The sequence below is a fragment of the Capra hircus genome, chromosome 3 (genome assembly GCF_001704415.2).
Source record: "Capra hircus breed San Clemente chromosome 3, ASM170441v1, whole genome shotgun sequence".
NCBI classification, from domain to species: domain Eukaryota; kingdom Metazoa; phylum Chordata; class Mammalia; order Artiodactyla; family Bovidae; genus Capra; species Capra hircus.
Window position 1 is genome coordinate 91,278,094 of NC_030810.1, and position 21,866 is coordinate 91,299,959.

The following is a 21,866-nucleotide window of genomic DNA, read 5'->3' on the forward strand; positions in this document are numbered from 1 at the left end:
TACTTTACTTTTTATCACAGGCTTGAAAACTGGGATATCTGGTGCAAGATAATGTTTGAAGTGAAGTGAAGTGAAAGTTGTTCAGCCGTGTCCAATTCTTTGGGACCTCATGGAATTCTCCAGGACAGAATACTGGAGTGGGTAGCTGTTCCCTTCTCCAGTGGATATCCCCAACCCAGGGATCAAACCCAGGTCTCCCTCACTGCAGGCGAATTCTTTATCAGCTTAGCCATAACGGAAGCCCACTGGAGTGGGTGGCCTATCCCTGCTCCAGCAGATTTTCCCGAGCCAGGAATAGAACTGGGGTCTCCTGCATTGCAGCAGATTCTTTACCAACTGAGCTATTAGGGTTAAATGTTCCAATTTCATCCAAAGGTTGAATTAAAGACCCTGAGTTTTGGCCTGTTTCTGGCTTCCTGCTCTAGGGAAAAGGAGGGATGTAGCCAGCTTCTGCTTTCTCTTAATACATTTTCTTCCCTATCTCACCTTCTTACCTCTTCCTGGCAATATTTTGCTCCTTTCAGTGGGTTGAGGGGGAAAGGGAGCATGTGGTAAGGGGTTGGGGCAGTTCTTAACAGACTGGGAGATTCCGTGTTCTTTAGGCCAGATAGATACTTTTAAATGACCCTTTCTTTGAAGATTCCAGCACTGGAATCCTTTGGCCCAGGTAAATGTATCTCAATTGTGAAGTTAATTGGTTTTTCTCTCTTGATCCCTAGAAACCTGGCCTTCTCTTCCAGTGTCTTGCTGCTGGAAACACTCAATCCTCTGGGGGTCATCACTGGGCAGAAGAACCCAAGACAATACTTCTCTGATTTTTCTCACCTGGTTCACGTTGGTCCCTAAGAAATACTCAAGCATCTCATATGCCAGCAGGTTCTGGAAGCATAGACTGAAGCCAGTTCAGCACCCTCCACCTTGTTTTCCCAGGCTGACCACTTGGGTTTTCTTGGGTGAGAGTTGGGCACAAGTCCAATATCTAACACTCCTCCTCCTCTCTTGCCAACCTGAGAAAACGCAGAGTAAGCCCTCTAAGTGGTCCTCTAAAGCCCTCTCTCCAGGCTTGAAGGAGGTACCACTCCCCATCTGATCCCTTCCACTTTGGGCGGAAGGAGTTGTTTCTCTCATGAAATCGACAATTCCTTCCAAAGAAATCCTCTATAAATCCCTCCTTCTTCATTTTCTTACCTCTTTTCTATTTTCGTGATCTGGCCGAGAGGACCAACAATCATGGAAATATCCTTGGCCATTTCCTTTGCAGATTTCTTTAGAAATTTATTTATTCATTTATTTCCGGTTGTGCTGAGTCTTTGTTGCGTGCGGGCTCTCTCTAGCTGCAGAGAGCAGCGGCCACTCTCTAGTTGCCAGCACAGGCTTCTCTCATTGTGCTGGCTTCTCTTGTGGAGCACGGGCTCCAGGCATGCAGGCCTCAGCAGCTGTGGCTCACAGACTCAGTTATCTTGGATTCGGGATCAAACCCACGTCCCCTGCATTGGCAGGTGTATTCTTTACCAGGGAAGCCCTCCTTTATAGATTTTGCCTATGGTTATCCAGCTTTGAAATTTCACATCTGTTCTTCCGTGGTCTTTTGGTAGAAATTTCTATTTTAATGTCTTGTTACACAGGTGAACAAAGAGAAGATAGTTTCAAATTGTAATAAGCTATGTGAAGAAATGAAAATGGGGTGATGTGACAGAGGGCGGCCTGGGGGAAGAAGAACTCATTTAGGATGTGTGATCTGGGAAGGCAGCTATCTGTGAGGATGTGGCGAGCTGAGCTGTGACCTAAAGGACAAGCAGCCAGTTCTGCCAAGATGTGGGGGTGGGGGGAGTGAGAGAGGGTAAAGGATTTCAGGCAGTGGGAACTGCCGGCACAGAACCCCAGGTGGGAACAGGTTTGGTGTGTTCAAGGAAGGCCACGGGCTGGGATTGAATGGAGCAAGTGATGGAGAGGACATTGGAGAAGTGAGCAGGCCAGATCATGCAGGACCAGGGCTTGATGAGGGTCTTGGGTTTGTTTTCACTGTGCAGGGAAGTTGTTGCAGGGTTTTGAAGAGGAAATGACCTGATCTGATCTATGTTTTAAACATCAATCAATGATATGGAAGGAAAGAAGGGGAGGGAAATATTATAGAAAAAAACAACCTTACAGGCCTAATGAGACTCAATGTACAGACCTGCTTTGAATCCTGTTCAAATAAATTGTGAAAAGAGAACTTTGAGACAATCTGTGAAATTTGAATACAGATGGTGTCAAATGATACTCAGTAATTACAGTTAGTTTGGCTAAGTGGGATAATAGCATGATTCTTAAATTCTGTATTCATTTGAGATGCACAATGCACAGGTGTTTATGGGTGCTGTGCCATGCTATCTGAGATTTACTTAGTCATATTCCATACACACACATACAAACAGAACAACAGAAAAACCCAGGGCTTCGTTATGCTATGTTCTCTACTTAGGTGTCCTTTAAAAAATGCATATGATATCACTCTTATGTGGAATCTAAAAAATGACAGAAAGGAACTAATTTACAAAACAGAAACAGACTCATAGACATAGAAAACAAACATGGTTACCAAAGGGCAAAGTAGTGGGGATGAAGTAGGGATCCGGGATTAACAGAGACATACTATATATATATATATATATATTTATAAAATACACAAACAACAAGAGTTCACTGTATAGCACAGGGAACTAAATTCAATACCTTGTAATAGCCTATAATGGAAAAAGAATCTGAAAAAGAATACACATATACCATATATATATATATATATATATATATGATTGAATCACTTTGCTGTTTACCTGAAACCTTGTAAATCAAGCATACGTCAAAAACACTGGGGAGAGGGACTTCTCTGGTGGTACACTGGATAAGAATCTGCCTACCAATGCAGGGAACACAGGTTCAATCCATGGTCTGGGAAGATCCCGCATGCTGCGGAGCAACGAAACCCATGTGCCGCAACTACTGAGCCTGCGTGCCTAAAGCCTGTGCTCTGCAGCAGGAGAAGGCACCAAGGTGAGAAGCCCATGCACCACAACAAAGAGGAGCTTGGCACAACTAGACAAAGCCCACACAGCAACAAAGACCCAGTGCAACCAAAAATAAATGCATAAAATCTAAGGAAAAAAAGGTCACTGGGAGAAATTACTTTCCCTTAGGAGTTGCGGTTCCACCCTTTAGGTAAAACCCTTGGTTTATCCTCTCCTAGAAGAAATTAGTTTTTCCACACTAGGCCATTCCATAGTGCATTTCTGCAGTGAAACCCAGATACACAGACCTCACATTTACTCTTGGTGAGATCAAGGGGGCAAACATCTGTTTAGCCACTCAAACCACTGTGTCAGCATTTAGGGAGCTTTAATGCAGCCACAAGTACTGGTCCCAGCAAAGGAACTCCTGACTGCCCGTGATCTGCCCAGAGGCAAAGCTATTTGTGGGTGGCTCTTTGTTTTTGCAATCGGCCTTTTCTTTTTCCTTTCTGTACAACTGGTAAGACAAATGGAGGTGCACATCTGTCACTGTGGACCCATCAATGGCTTGGATTTTCTGGATGTAATCTTGTTAATGGAGCCAGGTCTTTTATTGCCTAAGATTTTTCTTCCCTATGTGTAGAGCATTGTTGTTGTTGCTAATGTGCTCTGATGTCCTGGCACTAAAATATACAAAATACACACACATTCTCTCTCTCACACGCACACACACAGAGTGTTTTTATTGCTCATCAAGAGTGGAGGCTCTGCCTAGCATGGTGTTCTGTGATGACCTAGCTGGGTGGGATGGGGGCGGGGTCAAGGGGAGGGGCCATATATACATATAATTATGACTGATTTGCATTATTGTACAAAAGAGACCAGCACAACATTGTAAAGATATTATCCTCCAATAAAAAAGATGCCATACCATTAAAAAAAAAAAAAGAAGAGTGGAGGCTCTGAATGATGCTTGGAATGCAGTTGGGGTGGTGTCATGTGAGATAGGCAGACCTCATCCTTCATAGGCAGCGGCTGCTTAGCCTGTTTTGTATTCTGCCATCCTCCCTGATCCTTGATTTCCTCCCTCTGCTTGGCCTACCCTGTCATGTTGTTCTCTAGAAAAATCAGGTCACCCTGTACCTAACTTTCCCCGGCCAATGATTTTAGCTGCTTCCTGAGCTTGTTGTGTTGCATCTGATCCTTGCTCAGCCCAGCCCTGTGTGCTACCATTAGAGAACACTATAAATCACACTTGAGGACTGTAATATCCACTCTAATGGTTAGAACACAAGGTCGCCCTCTCCCTTGTGTCCAAGTAGCAGTTGTAAGCTCCTGGAATAGGTCCTCATTGCCTCCCAAACAACTTCAGTGTCTCCTGAGTTGGGGTCTTAAATCTCACTCCTCATCACATAGTTTTCCTTATGACAGGCTTACATTTGTGTGCTTTTTCTGCTACCAGAGTTTGGCATCTCCTCCCTGGCAGAGTGGGAATGATCCCTAGCCACCTGCCATCAGGCAAGTCACTTATATTTGAATCATATTTCCTTTTTACGCAAATAAGAGTAACACTCCTTTCTTCCTTCTTTCTTCTTTTAAATAATTTTTCTAAATTTATTTATTTTGGGTTGCAGCGGGTCTTGGTTGCTTCCAGGGAGCTTTCTCTAGTTGTGGCAGGTGGGGGCTACTCTTTGTTTTGGTGCCCAGGCTTCTCATTGTGATGGATTCTCTGGTTGTGGAGCGTGGGCTCTAGGCCTGTGCGCTTCAGTAGTTGCAGCTCATGGGCTCAGTAGTTGCGGTACTCAGGCTTAGTTGCTCCACAGCATGTGAAATCCTCCCAGAAGAGGGACCGAACTCATGTCCCCTGCATTGGATGGCAGATTCTCTTATCCTATACCACCAGGGGAGTCTTCTTCCTTCTTTCATGGCATTGTGCCAGGGCTGGGGGCATTTGCTGGGGTGATCTGAGACAGGACTTGTGGCTATTCTTTATAAAATATAAGACCCTGCACTAAAACTAGCAATCACTGTAACAACCAAGAAGCCCCTCTAGGAGGTGGGAAGTGTCTATACAGCAATAGCTACGCAAGTCTTTTTAATTGTATGAGTATGTGCCAAGCACAGCGATCAGTAACAGTCCCTGCCTAAGGAACTTTAAGTCTTATGTCAGACACAGGCAAGAAAACAGGGGCTCACAATTCAGAATGATAAGAGCTATGGTAATACTCCTTTATGAAAATGCACAGAAAACACATCTAACCTAGACCAAGAGACCTCAGGGAAGACATCCTGGAAGAGGTGTGGGGGACACGCGTGCTGAGCCAAAAGAGAGACCACAAGAGAGCTGCTCAGTGTGGCTCTGAGAGTGAAGGCCAGTGCTAAGGCTAGAGAGGGAGGCACAACTAGATCATGGGGGTCTGGAACGTCAGCGTGCCACTGAAAGGCTTTAAGAGTGGTGCGACCAGATTTGTCTAAAAGCCATCTGCAGAATATTTTGGAAAAAGAGAAGACTGAATGAGAAAGATCAGTTAATAGGCTACAAGGAAAAGCTAGCTAAGAGATTATAACAGCACTATCTAAGACAATGCTGGAAGGCTGAAAAGAAGTAGGTGGATTCAAGAGATCTTTGGGAGGTAAAAGTCAGTAAAATTTGATGCTGAATTAGATATGAGGATTAGAATAGAAGAGATAGTAAAGGGTAGCACCTTTATTTCTAGCTTGAAGAGCTGTATGGATGGTGGTGCCATTCACTCAGGTCAAGATCATAGAAGGAGGACAGCCATATAGAAAAATTATAATTTCAGTTTGGGCTGTGACTCACTTTCAGGGTCTTTGGAGTCCATGTAGAGACAGACATAGTATTTGCATGTTCTGATATGATGCTTGGCTGCTTCTAACTCCAGGAAAGGACAGAATTACAGAGTACATGGTACTTAAATGACTGCTGATGCTGGCTTGACACAAGATTTAGCAAAGACTACACCGGCTGATCCCCGGGAGGAGGAAATGGCAATCCATTCCAGTATTCTTGCCTAGAAAATCCTATGGACAGGAGAGTCTGGCAGGCTACAGCCCATGGGGTCTCAAAGAGTCGGACATGACTGAGCAACTGAGCAGGCATGCGTGCACACTGGCTGACCAGCAGCTCTATGTGTGTGGTCTGGCTCAAACAAATGAGTTATGCCAATCAGATTTTGTCTCTGGAGAGTTTCAACCAAGCCACTGAGCACATAAGGTCAGGAATGGACATTGGTGTTCGAAGGTCTTATGGAATCAGGGGCTATGGTAGCAGCCATGTAAGTTGCTAAGAGGGAAGTGAATTAGCCTCCCATTGGCTTCCTGAAAGGCCTGAAAAGAGAGGATAGAACAGACACAGATTGATGAAAACCTGGGTGTCATGTCACCACCCCTGAGATAGAAATACAGAGACAGAGAAAGAGAAGGTGCCTAGTTTATTTTCTAATTTTTACTTCTAGTTCCCTTGAGCCTGGCTGTCCTTGCACTTTTGCTCCTTTAGTTTCTCTCTTTCTCTGCACACACACACACACACACATGTATATGTATACACGCATGTACACATATATGTACACACATATATGCACACATATACATATATATGATTGTGTTAAATAAACATAGCATGTCCATTGAGTTGGTGATGCTATCTAATCATATCATCCTCTGTCTTCCCCTTCTCCTGCCCTCAACCTTTCCTAGCATCAGAGTCTTTTCCAGTGAGTCGGCTCTTTGCATCAGGTGGCTAAAGTATTGGAACTTCAGCTTCAGTATCAGTCCTTCCATATCCTTGCAGTCCAAGGGACTCTCAAGAGTCTTCTCCAGCACCACAGTTCAAAAGTATCACTTTTTTGGTGCTCAGCTTTCTTTATGGTCCAATTCTCACAGCCATACATGACTACTGGAAAAACCGTACCTGTGATTATATGGACCCTTGTGAACAAAGTGATGTCTCTGCTTTTTAATATGCTGTCTAGGTTTGTCATAGCTTTCCTTCCAAGGAGCAAGTGTTTTTTAATTTCAGAGTGAAGGACAGAGAAGCCTGGTGTGCTGCAGTCCATGGGGTCACAAAAAGTTGGACATGACTTAGTGACTGAACAACAAACAACAAAACAGATTTAAACTTTTTGCTTTAGTTCTTTTAAAAGTGCACAACCAAAAAAGTTGTAATTAGAATGGAAATTGGTACCAGGAATGGCATTTCAAAGTGCTAGAACCTTAAGGCTTAAGGTTTGAAACCAGCTATGGTATCACTGGAATGAGATATAATACACAATTTTTTTTTTTTCATTCAGGATAGGAAGTTTGCAGTCTGTGATTTTTTTTGGTGGAAAAACAGCTAATTAAGTTGTCACCTACTATCGCTTGAGACCCAGACCACGGACACACCAAAGATGAAGTTGGGAGGCTTGATGCCTGAATGTAAGGATAATGAAGCAAATTGTTTACTGTTTGTCACCTTAGATAAGGGCCAGCAGCAAAGAGGTTTATGTCCAGAATGTCTGTCTATGAGCAAACAAGAAAGCAGGGTGATTATGTAATGCTGGTGCAGGGAGCCCATTTTGCCTGTAGCTGGAGCTGTCTGATTACTTAGAGTCAAGTCCAGAATCTAATGGGCCCTGCCAGACTTTGGTCTGGTCCTAATTTTCTGTCTCATTGAGTTTCTAGTGCCAAAGTTAAAAGCTCTGATTGACAAAGATGGATGTTCAGGCCATCGGGGAAGAATTATTTGGGAGGAGAAGGAGTTGCTGGGGAAGATGACACCCTCACAATGCCTCCCCCTAGGCATTTCCCACTCTGCCTTCCCTAGGAAGAACCCTTCCACTAAGAGGCCAGTCTCACAGCCAGAGTTGGAATTTAGCTTAGAAAAGACGTATCTTGTGTTTTTCAGCTACATCCCTTCATGTACCATGTGACATCAGCCATTAAAAGAAGGACGGTCAGACTGAAGAACTAACAACCCCGGGTTCTAAAGAATAGAAGATGTGTGAGCCTGGTCCTTGGGATATTAAGTATAGGCAGAGTCTCGAGGACATTGGCCTTACTGTGCCAGCTACAGGTCCCCGTTGCTTTGGAATCTGATAGGATTTAATATATGCTTGGGTTTCCCAGGTGACTCAGTGGGTGAAGCATCTGCCTGCAGCGCAGAAGATTCAGGAGACACATGTTCAATCCCAGGGTAGGGAAGACCCCCTGGAAGAGAGCATGGCAACCCACTCCAGTATTCTTGCCTGGAGAATCCCATGGACAGAGGAGCCCGGTGGGCTGCAGTCAACAGGGCTGCAAAGACTCAGACGTGACTGAAGCAACCGAGAGCGCACCCACGCGCAGGCACATGTGCTTAGCCCAGGAGTCACAGTGTGATTCTTGCCCTAGAGATTGCTTTCTTCCTGTTTTGCTAAGGGAATAATTCCTTCCCCCGGCTGTCATCCTGTGTTTGCCCCTTTGTTGCATATTAGGGAAATGGCAGAGGTTGCATGTACCATTTAGTTCACGGACTGTGAGAAAGTGAGCAGTCTTATTTGGACATGATCTCACAGAAAAAGAAGAGGAACAGACAGAAGCTGAACATTATAGATTCTAGGGTAAGCAAGCAGTCTTTGAGACAGCCTACTGATACTCACGGACTCTGGATGAGGAGCAGAGAGTGACTTCACCTTGTTTCTGATGAGGAGATGTATGATTTGTAGCCGTAAATGCGATCAAGTTAGATGACAGCAGCTTTGAAACTGTTTGAATAGGGGAAAGATTCTGTGTGCCAGGCAGGCAAGCATGAGGATGAAATTGACAGGCCTTTGTTATTTGTCCTGTCCAGTGATGCTGGAAGGGACAGCTCTATCTGTCCCATGATCTCCTCTCTCTATAGTGTCTCAGCTCCTGGCCCTGTGAGGGACACCTAACCTCGGGCAGCCAGTCCTATGACACGGGATTGAGTGGATACGCTTATTCAACCAGACTCTCCTAACACTTGAACAAGGATTCATGGACTCTATTGCCCTCCAGCATGGGCTCTGGAGTTGGGTCCTGCACTCTTAGGGGTTAATGAGTGGGCAGAGAAAGGTGAGGGGGTATCAGATGATAACAGAATAGACCCTGGAGAGCGGGAGACAGAATTGCTGCTTCTGTTCCTAATGGGTTCCTCCTGACTTCAATTCCAGATCTTCACATTTCTGACAATGTTTTATTTTCTATCATGGGAATTCACTGGCTTTCTGCTTCCTTAAAGTAAATTCTAAACTGTAACAGAAATCTAGAGTTTGGGAGACAGATCTGGGTGGAGATGTGATTTTCAAGCCCTCCACATTTCTGCGGAACCAAGACTTGGTGAGAGATGAAACCATCTAAGAAAGGTATAGAGGGAAACAGAAAATGTTGCTATTTGGATCATTTTAAATACTTTACTTGCTGTTAAAGACACTAGCGCAGAGGTCAAGAATCTCCCTGCCAGTGCAGGAGACGTGAGAGACTCGGGTTCAGGCCCTGGGTTGGGAAGATTCCCTGGAGAAGGGCGTGGCAACCCAGTCCAGTATTTTTGCCTGGAGAATCCCATGGACAGAGGAGCCTGGCAGGCTACAGTCCATGGAGCTGCAAAGAGTTGGACATGACTTTGAGACTGAGCAGGTACACACGCAAGTGCTTGTGTCTATTGCTTTACTTTCTCTTCTAAACAATTCTGAGATAGCTATTAGTATTAACCTAGTTTTGCAAATAAGGAAAGGTGATAATAAGGGTTGAATCACTTTGCCCAGGTCACACAGCCTATAGCAATAGCAGCGGTGGGCCCTGTCTTCTGACTGATCTGATTTTAATCCCCCATTAGGATCAGATAGGGATCCACAGAGCCAAGCTATTTGGTCTGGGCTGGAATCCAGGGGAGTCATTCTCCCTTGAGGTGGGTACCACTGTTCACCTGCTCTTTGCAGAAAAGCTGCTAAGACAGTAAATGAAATAAGGGACGTTTGTCGCTGGAGCCCCTCGTTTCCCTTTGTAGGTTTCCTCCTCCCTGGTCCCCATGAGCAGCCTGCTGCTCTCTAGGGCCTTTGAGGAAGACCACTGATGCCCCATCGTAGCAGGAGGGAGGGGCCTGTGCTCCAAAGTTATCCCTCCCTGGGACCAAAGCCGAGTCTCTGGTGTCTTCTGCACTGGCAGGGAGATTCTTGACCTCTGCGCTAGTGTCTTTAACAGCAAGTAAAGTATTTAAAATGATCCAAATAGCAACATTTTCTGTTTCCCTCTATACCTTTCTTAGTTGCTTAGGACTCCACCCTTTCACTTCAGGGGGTGCAGGTTGGATCCCTGGTTAGGGAACTAAAATCCCACTTGCCCCACAGCCAAAAAAACAAACAAACCCCCCAAACCCAACAAACTTATCCTTCCCAAGGTCAATTCCCAGTCTCTCGGAGCTGTGTTTAATGCCCTCACATTTTACTAGTTGGGGGTAGGTAGTGGGGAGAGGTAGAAAATGGTGTTTTTTGGACAAAGGGTTAGTTTGGGAAATCCTGAGTTAAATAGACACATGGAGATTTCTTAACCACACTTCTCAGAGTGTCAAATGTGTTAATGTGCATCTCCCCAAGGGGCATATTACGGGAAGAATTTCCTAAACCTACTTGACCGCAGAACACTCCAGAAAGTGGTTGTTTTCTAGTGGGAGAGGAGAGAAAGATACTGTGGAGGAATGTGTGTGCTGCGCTCAGTCGATTAGTCATATCCGACTCTTTGCGACCCCATAGACTGCAGCAGGCCAGGCTCCTCTGTCCATGGGATTCTCCAGGCAAGGATACTGGAGTGGATTGCCATTTCCTCCTCCAGGGGATCTTCCTGACCCGGGGATAGAACCCAAGTCTCCTGCATTGGCAGGCAGATTCTTTACCACTGAGCCATGTGGAGAGGGGACACCTCAAATTCTCCTCCAAGGTAAGCAAGCACCGGTCTCTATTTGCAAACTACTGGCCTTGACCAGCAATCTCCCGACTGCAGTGTGGATTTGTGTCTGTACACTCATGCAGGCAGGCAGAATTCCTGATTATCAGCTCAAAGGCAGGAACCGGATTGATTTTTATCGCTTAGCTCTTAAGGTCTTCCATCCCCTAATATTTGCTTGGGTCCCCTTGAGGACTCGGTGTGGACTCTCTATTAAATAAGCCAAAGCCTGCTTCACAGGGTGTGGGTGTGAGCGGTTCTGGCTGGTTGGATTGGAGCAGGGCGGGGCAGAAGGTCTTTTCATTCTAAAAAGGCCTGGAAGGAGACCAGGCAAGGTAAGAGGACACCTTGAGCCTTGCCGCTGGCCCTGACCCCTTGGGGGTCCTTTCTTCGGTCTGCCCTACCTACTGAGGATGAGTCAGGAGGAGCCTTGCAGGAAACTGCTCTCAAACTGACACCCTCTGTTTATTTTTGCACCCCTAATTACCCTTTCAACTTGCTCTGGTTTATTTTTAGAGGTTTCCCATCCACCTCATTAACAGTTGGTAAAAGCTCCTGTCTCATATTTCTACCGTTTATACCCTTAATTAAACACCGTGGCCTTTGTTATCTCTGAATACCGGCCTTGTTAGAATTTAAATGGGATGACTCCTAGCTATGGCCTTACTGATTTTAAGCATTCTCTCCCCTTCCTACAACCCTTTTGTGTGCCCCCTGGGGTTGTCTAGAGCCCTGTCTCCCCAGGGTTCTCTCTGTTCCCTTTGGTTATTCTTTTTCATAATCAAGGACTGACCTTGTAAAAGCAGAAGGCTTGAGATTCTGGATGCTCTGTTTTGTGTTTTCCTTTTGTTAATTTTTTTGTGGGGGCATCCTTAGGCTCCTTCTTCCACCCTCATCTAAATTATGAGGAAAGAGGTTGGTTGGGATTTTTTCAAGCTTTGCCATCCAGTGTGTAAACGAAACAGCCGATGCTTAATTAAATGCACACCAGGACTCAGACCCCTGATCTTACACCTGCTGATCCTCTCATCTCATCAGAAAAGTGCTGCCTAATTACCTTCTCCTGCGGCCTAGTTTACATTCAGACCTTAGTGGGACAGGCCAAAGTATTAAATGCATCTATCATCAGAGGCAGGGCTTCCCAGGTGGTACTAGTGGTTAAGCATCCACCTGCAGGAGACTTCAGAGATGTGGGTTCAATCCCTGGCTGGGGAAGATCCCCTGGAGAAAGAAATGGCAATCCACTGCAGTAATCTTGCCTGGAGAATCCCATGGAAAGAGGGAGCCTGGTGGGCTACAGTCCATGGGGTCACAAAGAGTTGGACACGACTGAAGTGACTCAGCACACACACACTTCATCAGAGGAATCAACCCCAGGGATCACTTTGCAGAGGAAAGAAGGCTGGTGTGGGGCAGAAGGAGCACTTTCAGTCTGGTGGTGGCACGGGTCCAGGTTTCCAGGGAGGAAAGGAAGATGCTTCCTGGGAGGTGCCGGGGGGCCTGTCGAGGAGCTGCACTTTGGGTAGGGCAAGCAGTCGGTAGTCCGTCTTCCATGGCTTAGGCCCAGTTTGCCTTGTGGACCTCACAGCCTCCCCAGCAAGAGATAAACCCGTCATCTGTGTTGAAGGTTCAGGGGTATAGGCTGTGGTGGCCCCCCATTCGCTAGAAGCAGGAGAGAACAGTTAGGGTCAGACTTGTCCAGGTTTTATTTTTATTTTTCTGTTTTTCTGGCTGTGCCGTGTGACATGCAGGATCTTAATTCCTTGACCAGGGTTCGAACCAGCGCCCCCTGCAGTGGAAGTGCAGCATCTTAATCTGGGACCACCAGAGAAGTCCCTTTTCCAGGTTTTATCCTCAGTTACCCTTGGCCTTGGGCAAGTGACTTGACTTCTCTTGTTTCCTCATCTGTATAGAGAGGTAATACTAATAATACCTACCTCATCAGATTGATATAAGATTTAATCAGGAAATGCATGTAAAGTAACTGGCTTGATGACTCATCCATCATAATCAATTAACAGGTAATAACTGCCAGTGTTTGGCCATATGGTCCTAATTGGCCACTCTGGACCATAGGGGTAGTAGGAACACTTAGAGAACCTTCCAAAGATATATTCTCTTTAGCCTGTTTCTCCCAGAGAAGACCCTGTGTTCTGTTGATGGTGTAGAATAATTCTGGGGCATGTTGATGATGCTGATTTCAGTCTGAGGAGAAGTCATCTACTCGTTCACTCACATCCCAACTTTTCCAAGAGACATTTATCAAGCATCTACTATGCAAAGTACAGTGAAGACATCAGCTCTAAAGCAGCCTCTGCTCTGACGGGAAGACCCTAACTATGACGTACATCAGAATGAAATGTGATCTAGGAAGGAGATACACTGGCCTTAGAGGAACAGGAAAAAGGAACTGTTCATTTTGATCTGGGAGGTACAGAACTCAGGGAATATGGGGGAGAGACCTTTGAACAACAACATAAGGGACAAGAAAGGTTTCAAGACAAAGGAAGAATGGAAGAAGACTCCAGGATGAGGGAATAGCATTAACAAAGTCATGGAGAAGTGGAGATCCATGGCGTGCATGGAGAGAGGGGTACACGGTGCTAGACTTGAATGCCCAGGAAGGGAGTCTGAAGGATCAGCGTGGGGGTGTGCAGACAAACAGAAATGACTGTGACAGAATGTGACATTTATTTCGGCGAGATGGCTAGCTGGGTCTGTGTGACAATAGCTTGGGTCCCAGTATTTCACCACCAGGAAACCCCTTTCATTAATTTACCTCCGTATATCTAACAGTTTGATTTCAGCCACTTACCAAATTATATTTATTAATAGTTCATGAGGCTGTATTGAGATAAGTGTGCAGTTTCTAGTAGTTCCTTTAAATACTGAAGACCCATAGATAATCTGAAAGTGCCAGGTTGGGAACCAAGGGCATCAAGAGAGTTCAGAGAACAGAGATCTGCAGACCCCCTGGTAAAGGTCTGCAGTCTCCTGGGCCAGTGTCAGGGCAGGGGGGGCCTGAGCTAAGGCAGGCCTGCAGAAAGATGGCACAGGTGGGAGGCAGTCTGTGGGTACAGTGAACAGGGCGTGTGAGTAATTGGGGCCGAGGGGAGGGAGGAATATAAATTCAGACATTAGAGGCCTGGGCATGAGACTATCAGTGGTGTATTAATCAAGGGAGTGGGCCCAGGAGCCCTAGAGGCTGGGAGGGAGGAGGGTCAGTGGAGAGAGGGAAGCAGACTGTAGGTTCCTAAGTCATCCACATGGAGTTCTCCAGCAGGAAGTTGGGAGCTTGGGAGATATTGCAAGACTTTTTCTCATGGGCAGAAAAACTGGGGCTCTATTGCCCTCCCATCCTCAGGCTCAACGCACAGTACTAGGGGGTGGGACTAGCGCCCTCCTGGACAGACCTCCACCTCATCTCTTGCCGTCTGCTCCAATCAGTCCCTGATCACAGAGTCTACTCCCCCAAATTCTCCTGCATCGTCCCTTGGCATCTGGACCATGCTGCTGACTGTGTGAGTGCGTGCTAAGGCGCTTCAGTCATGTCCAACTCTTTGCTACCCCATGGACTGTAGCCCTCCAGGCTCCTCTGTCCATGGGATTCTCCAGGCAAGAACACTAGAGTAGGTTGCCACGCCCTCCTCCAGGGGATCTTCCTGATCCAGGGATCGAACCTGCATCTCATGTCTCCTGCATTGGCAGGTGGATTCTTTACCACTAGCACCACCTGTGAAACCCATGTTGTTGACTATCAGAAGGCCAAGACTGGGTTAGGAAGCGAGGTGGATGGAGGAGCTCTGGACAGCACTCTGCCACCACTTCTTGTGTCCATGCCCAGCTTGCAGTCAGCCTAGTCTAGTTCTCAGTCATGTCCAGCCTCTGCTTTTGCTCTGCGGTGACAGAGCCGGGGTGTGAAATGGGAAGAGGATAGTTTGCCCTCAGTAGTTATGCCTGAGCTGCAGTATTGGTGGTGGTGGGGATGGTTGGGGGGTGACCTTCAGGGCACAGGGCAGTTTCCAGAGTGGGTGCCTTTGCTGCTAATACCCCTTCCTGGTCAGGTAGCAGTGTGCTGCCCATGGGACTGCCAGATAGATCCTGGGTTGGGGGGGCATAATCCCACCCCAAGACTGTCCATGAACTCAGCGCTCTGTGACTACCTGCCAGGAATCCAGGAATTCAGAGCACAGCCACCCTATGAGCTGCGTCTGGGTCAGGGTTTCCTTGATTAGGAACAACTGTCTGACTTCAGGTAAAGCCAATCTCTAATTCTGAGACCAAATGGTCCTCCAGGCATGGGCCTGGACTTCACTGGCATCAGACCCATCTGCCAGCTTGTTGAAAAACAGATTCCTAGGCTCCACCCCAGGCCTAGTGCATCAGAATCCCTGTGGTAGTGATTTACATTTTAAACAAAGTTTCCAGGTGGCTTGAATGCACAGTAAAGTTTGAGGGTTGTTGCTGGAGACTGTCCTCATTACCATGACTCTTGATTTTTCATAGACCTTTCCTGAAGCACAGGCTTGTGTTCTGATATGGGTACTCGACTCTAGCCTTGGCTCATAAGCCCTCTCGCTCTGGCAGTAGGTGTTTCCTATCTGGCAGGCCTACCATGATGGGGCACCGGGGCATGCCGGGGAGCAGGGGAAGCTGTAGTGACCGCCCTGGTCACCGATGGAGGGAGAGTTGGGAGCCAAGGATTAAACCAATGGGCCAATGCTAGAGTTCACGGAAAGCCAAGGGAGAAGTTTGTTTTGGGAAATACTGGGTTTAGGCTGCAGCTGGACGTCAAAGGCCTTGTCTCTGGCAGGCGGCAGCTTGGGCCTGGTGGGTGTTGGCAGCTGAGACCACCACCCACATCTGCACAGAGACAGTAGGTGGCGTGGAGGTGGTGATGGGTGAAATCGTCCAGGGAGAGGGCAGAGAGCTGGAGAGAGGCCAAGCGCTGGGCCTGGGGGCATTCTTAGTTCTAGGGGTGTAGGTATGGGTCGGGATGGATGCAAAACAGCATCCCGTGAAGGAGACCAGAGTCAGGCAAGGAGAGAACCTCCTCTAGAAGGGAGGGCTGATTACGCAGGAAACACTCCATCCGGGAGCCACAGAGATGGAGTGGGAACATTTACTTTAATAAGCCATTGGCTTTGCGTCCTGGCGAGGAGACAGTGGAGGCGAGTGTTCGTGAGCTTTGGCTCTGCTCTGGGTGGGGGTACGCCTGGGCGGTGGAGCACCTGTGCGTTTGGCTCTCCTTAGGGGCTGGCATGGACTCTCCCACTGCCCGGCTGCAAACTGGATGGTAGCCCCTCCTCTGGCATGTCCCCGTGTTCTCCCTGCGTAGCTGGGCTTGGTCAGGCCCGAGCTGTTCCCCCATGATCATCCTGTGCTGGCTCCCCCTGCCCTGCCCCACAGGAGGCCTAGAACAGCCTGGCCCTTCTCTGCTCTTCCAGCCAGAAGCTGCACTGTGCTAAATGAGCTGGAGTTGCTGGAACTTTCCAGGACTGCCTAGGCCACTTAAACTTCCAGGTAGCTTGAAGACCAGCCAATTTTCCACTTGGATTTGAGTTGCCCCTCCTCCTGCACCTAGGTGCCTGGGGAGGCTGAAGAGACTGGCCACTCAGCTGTGGCTGAAAGCAAGAAGGCTCACTCCAGGGGGCAGGCTTGGAGGTGGGGAGGAAAACCGATCGGTGCAGCTTGGTTTCACGTTTTTTCTCCCCAAAGTGAAAATCCAGCTGGCTCATTCCCCTCCGTTTGCCTCTGAAGCTGTATCTGGTATTTATAGAGGACTGAACCAAGGGCCAATCAGCTCGGAATGGAAATTCCTGAGCCTGGAGTTCTCTGGAGCAAGCGGGCTCTTGGCTTTCTCTCTTCTTGGAGTTCAGCTAAGGTTTTCTCTTGAAAACTTTGAAGTTTGAGAAGTTTGAGGAGGTACGGATGGGGGATGGACATGAAAACACACACTGACTGTCTTTCTCTGGGTGTGGATGCCTGGTGTGTGTTTTTGGAGTTGATTGCCCAAAGGTGGGTGAAGGGCCAGGGGAACAGAGAGTGGATTACTGGGGGCCCCCAGGGAAGCAGCTGTGGCACCTGGCTCTCTGGGGGGTGATGGGCATTGTCTTCTGTTTCAGCCTCTTGAATCTCCCACTTCTGACATTACCTGCCCCTGCGGACCTACTACTGGTCATCAACCAGAATTGGTTGTTGTAAGCATGAGCCTTCTAGAAGCAAGGAAAAAAAAAAAAAAACTGTGAGAGATTTGACATTTAAAAAGACAGCTGGAATGAGTGAGATATTGACTGACACATTCATTAAATGTCACCACTTTTGTTTCTTTTCAACATTCAGTGCTTAACGTATTCTAAATTAATTACATAGCTACTTGATTTATTCCTTACCTCCCCCCTCCCTGCTCCCTCTGACCCTCTCCAGGCTGAAGAGCCACACAGAGGCTTAGGCCTTTTGTTCTCAAGTCACCCAGTTGTGAAAGAAACAGGCCTTCACTGCAATAAGCTCTACTGCCATAAGCTCTTAGGGTGCAGATTTGAGGCCGAGCCTGACCACTGCCATCAAAGCAACTATGCCCAGTTGTATAAATGAGGGAAATGAGGCTCAGAGAGGTTCTGTGATCCACTCAGGGTTGACTGGGGAAGTTTAAGAAGCTTAATACAGGACAATGCAGATCTTTTGCTTCTAGGCTCTTAGGTTTTCCAGATGTATTGGAGTCATAGATGAATCCATCCTCACTTGGCAACTCTGGCAGGAAACAGGTAGCTGCTGGGATTAAAAGACTGGAGAATGTAGTTCTACCCCCACCCCGATTTCATTGCTGGGGAGAGAGCCCCTGGGAGCATCAGGGCCGCTCCAGGTTTGAGACCAGAGGTTACGGGAAGAACTTCTCTGCATAGTAAGTCACTCATATTTGGATCATCTGGGAAAGAAAGTTCCTGGTAATTGAAGGAAGGCAGTGTCTGAAGCTCGTCTGGCTTTTTGATTTCACGGTCCATTTTAACTGCAGTGTGTCATTGTCAGTAATTTCTCCATGGAGATGAAAGACCATGGCACAAAGGGCCATAGCCCTTTCAACCATGATTAGCAAGTCCTCTGTCATCTCAGGGACTCACATTTCTAAAAACACTTAGAATTTCTAGCCACGGGTTTTCTTCCCTTATTGCTCCACAGCTGAAAGTGTCCCCACAAACCTGACTCAGGCACAGACTGCAAGGTGAAGTCACAGAGAAAAGAATCGCTACATGTCTCAGGATGCCTGAGGCTCCTGCCCACACTGGCGTGCTGTGTCTCTCTGGATAATCCCTGATGCATCACCAAACCTCCCCAATCTGTGCAGAAAAAAAGAGGCACCTCAGGGGAAAGAGTCACAGAGCTCCCCACCCCTCCCTCCCCAGTACTAATTTACCGCAAGCTAGTCATCCTCAGCTGAGATCCCTACAGGAGGAGGCTCACTGCTCTGGTTCTGAAAGGAAAGAGATGCCAGAGGACATCTCGCATGCCTGAGTCTGCAGGCTTCCTCTGAATTCTTCATCCTGTAACATGCAGTTCATCATCAGTTTCCCTTTTCATCATTTAATGGCGCGGGCTTTGTTGGGAGCGGCACAGCATAGTGATGAGCCCTTTCCAGCAGAGCTGCTGAAGTACAGCCTTCACTCTTCCTTACATTGTCCTACCTGGAATATGTTTATGGGCTGCCTGGCTGGAGCTGGGTGTGATGGGCAGACTCCCCAGGTCTTTGGCTGTCTCTGGAGGAGTAACTGATATAGGGAATCAGATTAGTATGTGTGACTGGGGGTGCACGAAGAGGCTATTGTAGGGCTCTCTCCAGAGAGGATGAGGCTGAAGTCTCAAAGGGTACATTCTGGGGTGCATCATGAAGGGGATATGCACAAATGGCTGGGTTAGGCAATCCTTCTCTGTCGCTGTTCAGTCACTACGTTGTGTCCGATTCTTCACGACCCCATGGACTGCAGCACGCCAGGCGTCCCTGTCCCTCACCATCTCCCGATCTCTGGTTTATCTCTAGCATTGCCTTGACCAAATGGTAATTTTCTGTCTATCTGTGTCCTCCTCTGAATTGTGAGCTCCTTGAAGAGCTATGTTAGAATGCAGCTTGGCATGATGTTTAAGCATGTGAACTCTGGAATTTAGATATCTTGGTTCAGTTGTGTGACCTTGGGCTAGTTTCTTTTTTTTTTTTAATTTATTTATTTTTTATTGAAGAATAATTGCTTTACAGAATTTTGTTGTTTTCTGTCAAACCTCAACATGAATCAGCCATAGGAATACATATATCCCCTCCCTTTTGAACCTCCCTCCCATCTCAAGTTTCTTAATCGCTTAGGGCTAGAGGAAAGATTAAGTGATATAATGGATATAAAGCCCTTAGAACAGTGTCTGGCATATAGGAAATGCTTCGTGCTTGTTAGCTATTATTAATTGTGTGCCTTCAGCCCTAGTGAGTTACCTGATACATTCTATGTACTCAACATGTGTTCATTGAGCGAATACCTATGTTCATGCAGAAAGAGATGAGTCTTCATTCATGGGAATGAGTCCAGCTGAAGCTCTTGTGTCTTCAGGGACTAAAAAGGGCAGGAAGGAGAAAATTGGGCTATAGGGCTGAAGTGGGTCGGCATGTTGAGAGTTGGGTCAGGGCATTGAGAGTTATGGGAGATGACTTCTACAGAAACTCGTCAAGAATTGAGTTTAGTGTAAAAGGTCTAGTTAGCTGATTTGACCTCCATAACTTGGTCCAGCACCAAGTAGCACAACAGTACCACTTATCACAACTACTGCTTATCAGTTGAAACCCCAGTTGTAAGGATGAATTTGTGGACAGATTGTCAGCAAATGGCACTTGTGGGTGATTATAGTGTCCTTAAGAGTTGGATCCATATCAATACTACTCTAAGCACTCTACAGAGTCAATCAATGTGTAACCCCCATCAAGGTCCCAATGATTTGTTGTTGTTGTTGTTGTTTTCAGAAATAGATTCACCCTAAAATTCATATAGAATCACAAGGGACCCCAAAGAGCTAACAGAATATTAAAAAAAGAACAAACTTGGAGAATTTATACTTCCCGACTTTAAAACTTAGTACTTTAAGCTATAGTAATCAAAATGATGTGATACTGCCTAAAAGACAGAAATAAAGGCCAGTGAAGCAGAACAGAGAGCCCTGAAATAAACCATTACACGTACAGTCAAATGGTCAAGGTTGCCAAGATCATTCAATAGGGAGAAGACAGTCTCGGCAAACAAGGTAAGAAAAACAGGATATTCACACGGCAAAAGAATAAAGTTGGGCCCTTACCTCACAGCCTACACAAGATTTAACTCAAAATGGGTCAAAGACCTAAGAATAAGAACTAAAACTCTAAGACTCTTAGAAGAAAACACTGGAGGAAATCATAGTGGTATTAGATTTGGCAGTGATTTCTTGAATACGACCCCAGAAGCACAGGTAACAGAAGAAAAAATAGACAAGTTGGACATCAAAATTAAAACCTTTTGTTCATCAAAAGGACATGATCAACAGAGTAAAAAGACAGCCCACAGAATGGGAGACAATATTTGCAAATCATAAGCCTGATAAGGGATTAATATATTGAATACATAAAGAACTCTTAAAACTTAGCAATAACAACAGCAAAAATTCAAAAGTAACCAAAGGACTTGAATAGACATTTTTCCAATGAAGAAATACAGCCAGCCAATAAGCACTTGAAAAGACACTCAACATCACTAATCATTAGGAAAATGCAAATCAAAACCACAAGATACCGCTTCATATCTATTAGGATGCCTAACGTCAAAAAAAAAAAATCAAAAGATAACAAGTACTGGTGATGATATAGAGAAATTGGAATCTTTGTGGTTGTATAAAATGGTACAGCTGCTATGGAAAACATTATGATGGTTCCTCAAAATATTAAAAATAGAATTTATCAAGGTTCAGCAATTCCACTTCTGGGTATATGCCTCCTCAAAATTGAAATCATGAAGAGATACTTGTGTACCTGTACTAGCAGCAGCATTATTCCAAGAGCAAATGGTGAAAAGTCCACTATGGATGAATGGAAAACAGAATGTGGTACATACACACAATGGAATATTAGCCTTAAAAAGGAAGGAAATTCTGACACGTAACATGGATGAACCTTCAAGACATTATGCTAAGTGAAATAATCCAGACACAAAAGAATAAACATCATACAGTTCCACTCTTATGAGGTGCCTAGAGTAGTCAAATTTACAAACAGAAATCAGAATTATGACTGCCAGGGGCTGGAGAGAGGAGGAAATGGGGGCTGCTGAATAACGGGTAAAGAGTTTCAGTTTTGCAAGATGAAAAATTTCTATGGGTGGATGCTAGCGATACTGCACAAAAATGTGAATTTCTTTAAAGCCACTAAGATGCATGCTTAAATATGGTTAAAATGGTAAATTTTATGATATGTATATTTTCAGTTCAGTTCAGTCGCTCAGTCGTGTCCGACTCTTTGTGACCCCATGAATCGCAGCACGCCAGGCCTCTCTGTCCATCACCAACTCCCAGAGTTTACCCAAACTCATGTGCATCGAGTCAGTGATGCCATCCAGCCATCTCATCCTCTGTTGTCCCCTTCTCCTCCTGCCCCCAATCCCTCCCAGCATCAGGGTCTTTTCTAATGAGTCAGCATCAGGTGGCCAAAGTATTGGAGTTTCAGCCTCAGCATCAGTCCTTCCAATGAACACCCAGGACTGACTTCACTACAATTTTTTTAAAAAGGCAAGAGCATAGCTGAGGTGGGGAAAAAGGATAGGGTGAAAATAGATGGGTGTCAAGTTACATTAAAGCATTTTGGATTAATTTGTTGTGAAGAATCATTTTATGAAGCCCTTGATTGATGTTTTTGTTCATTAACATTTTCATTGATCAGCTTAGCTT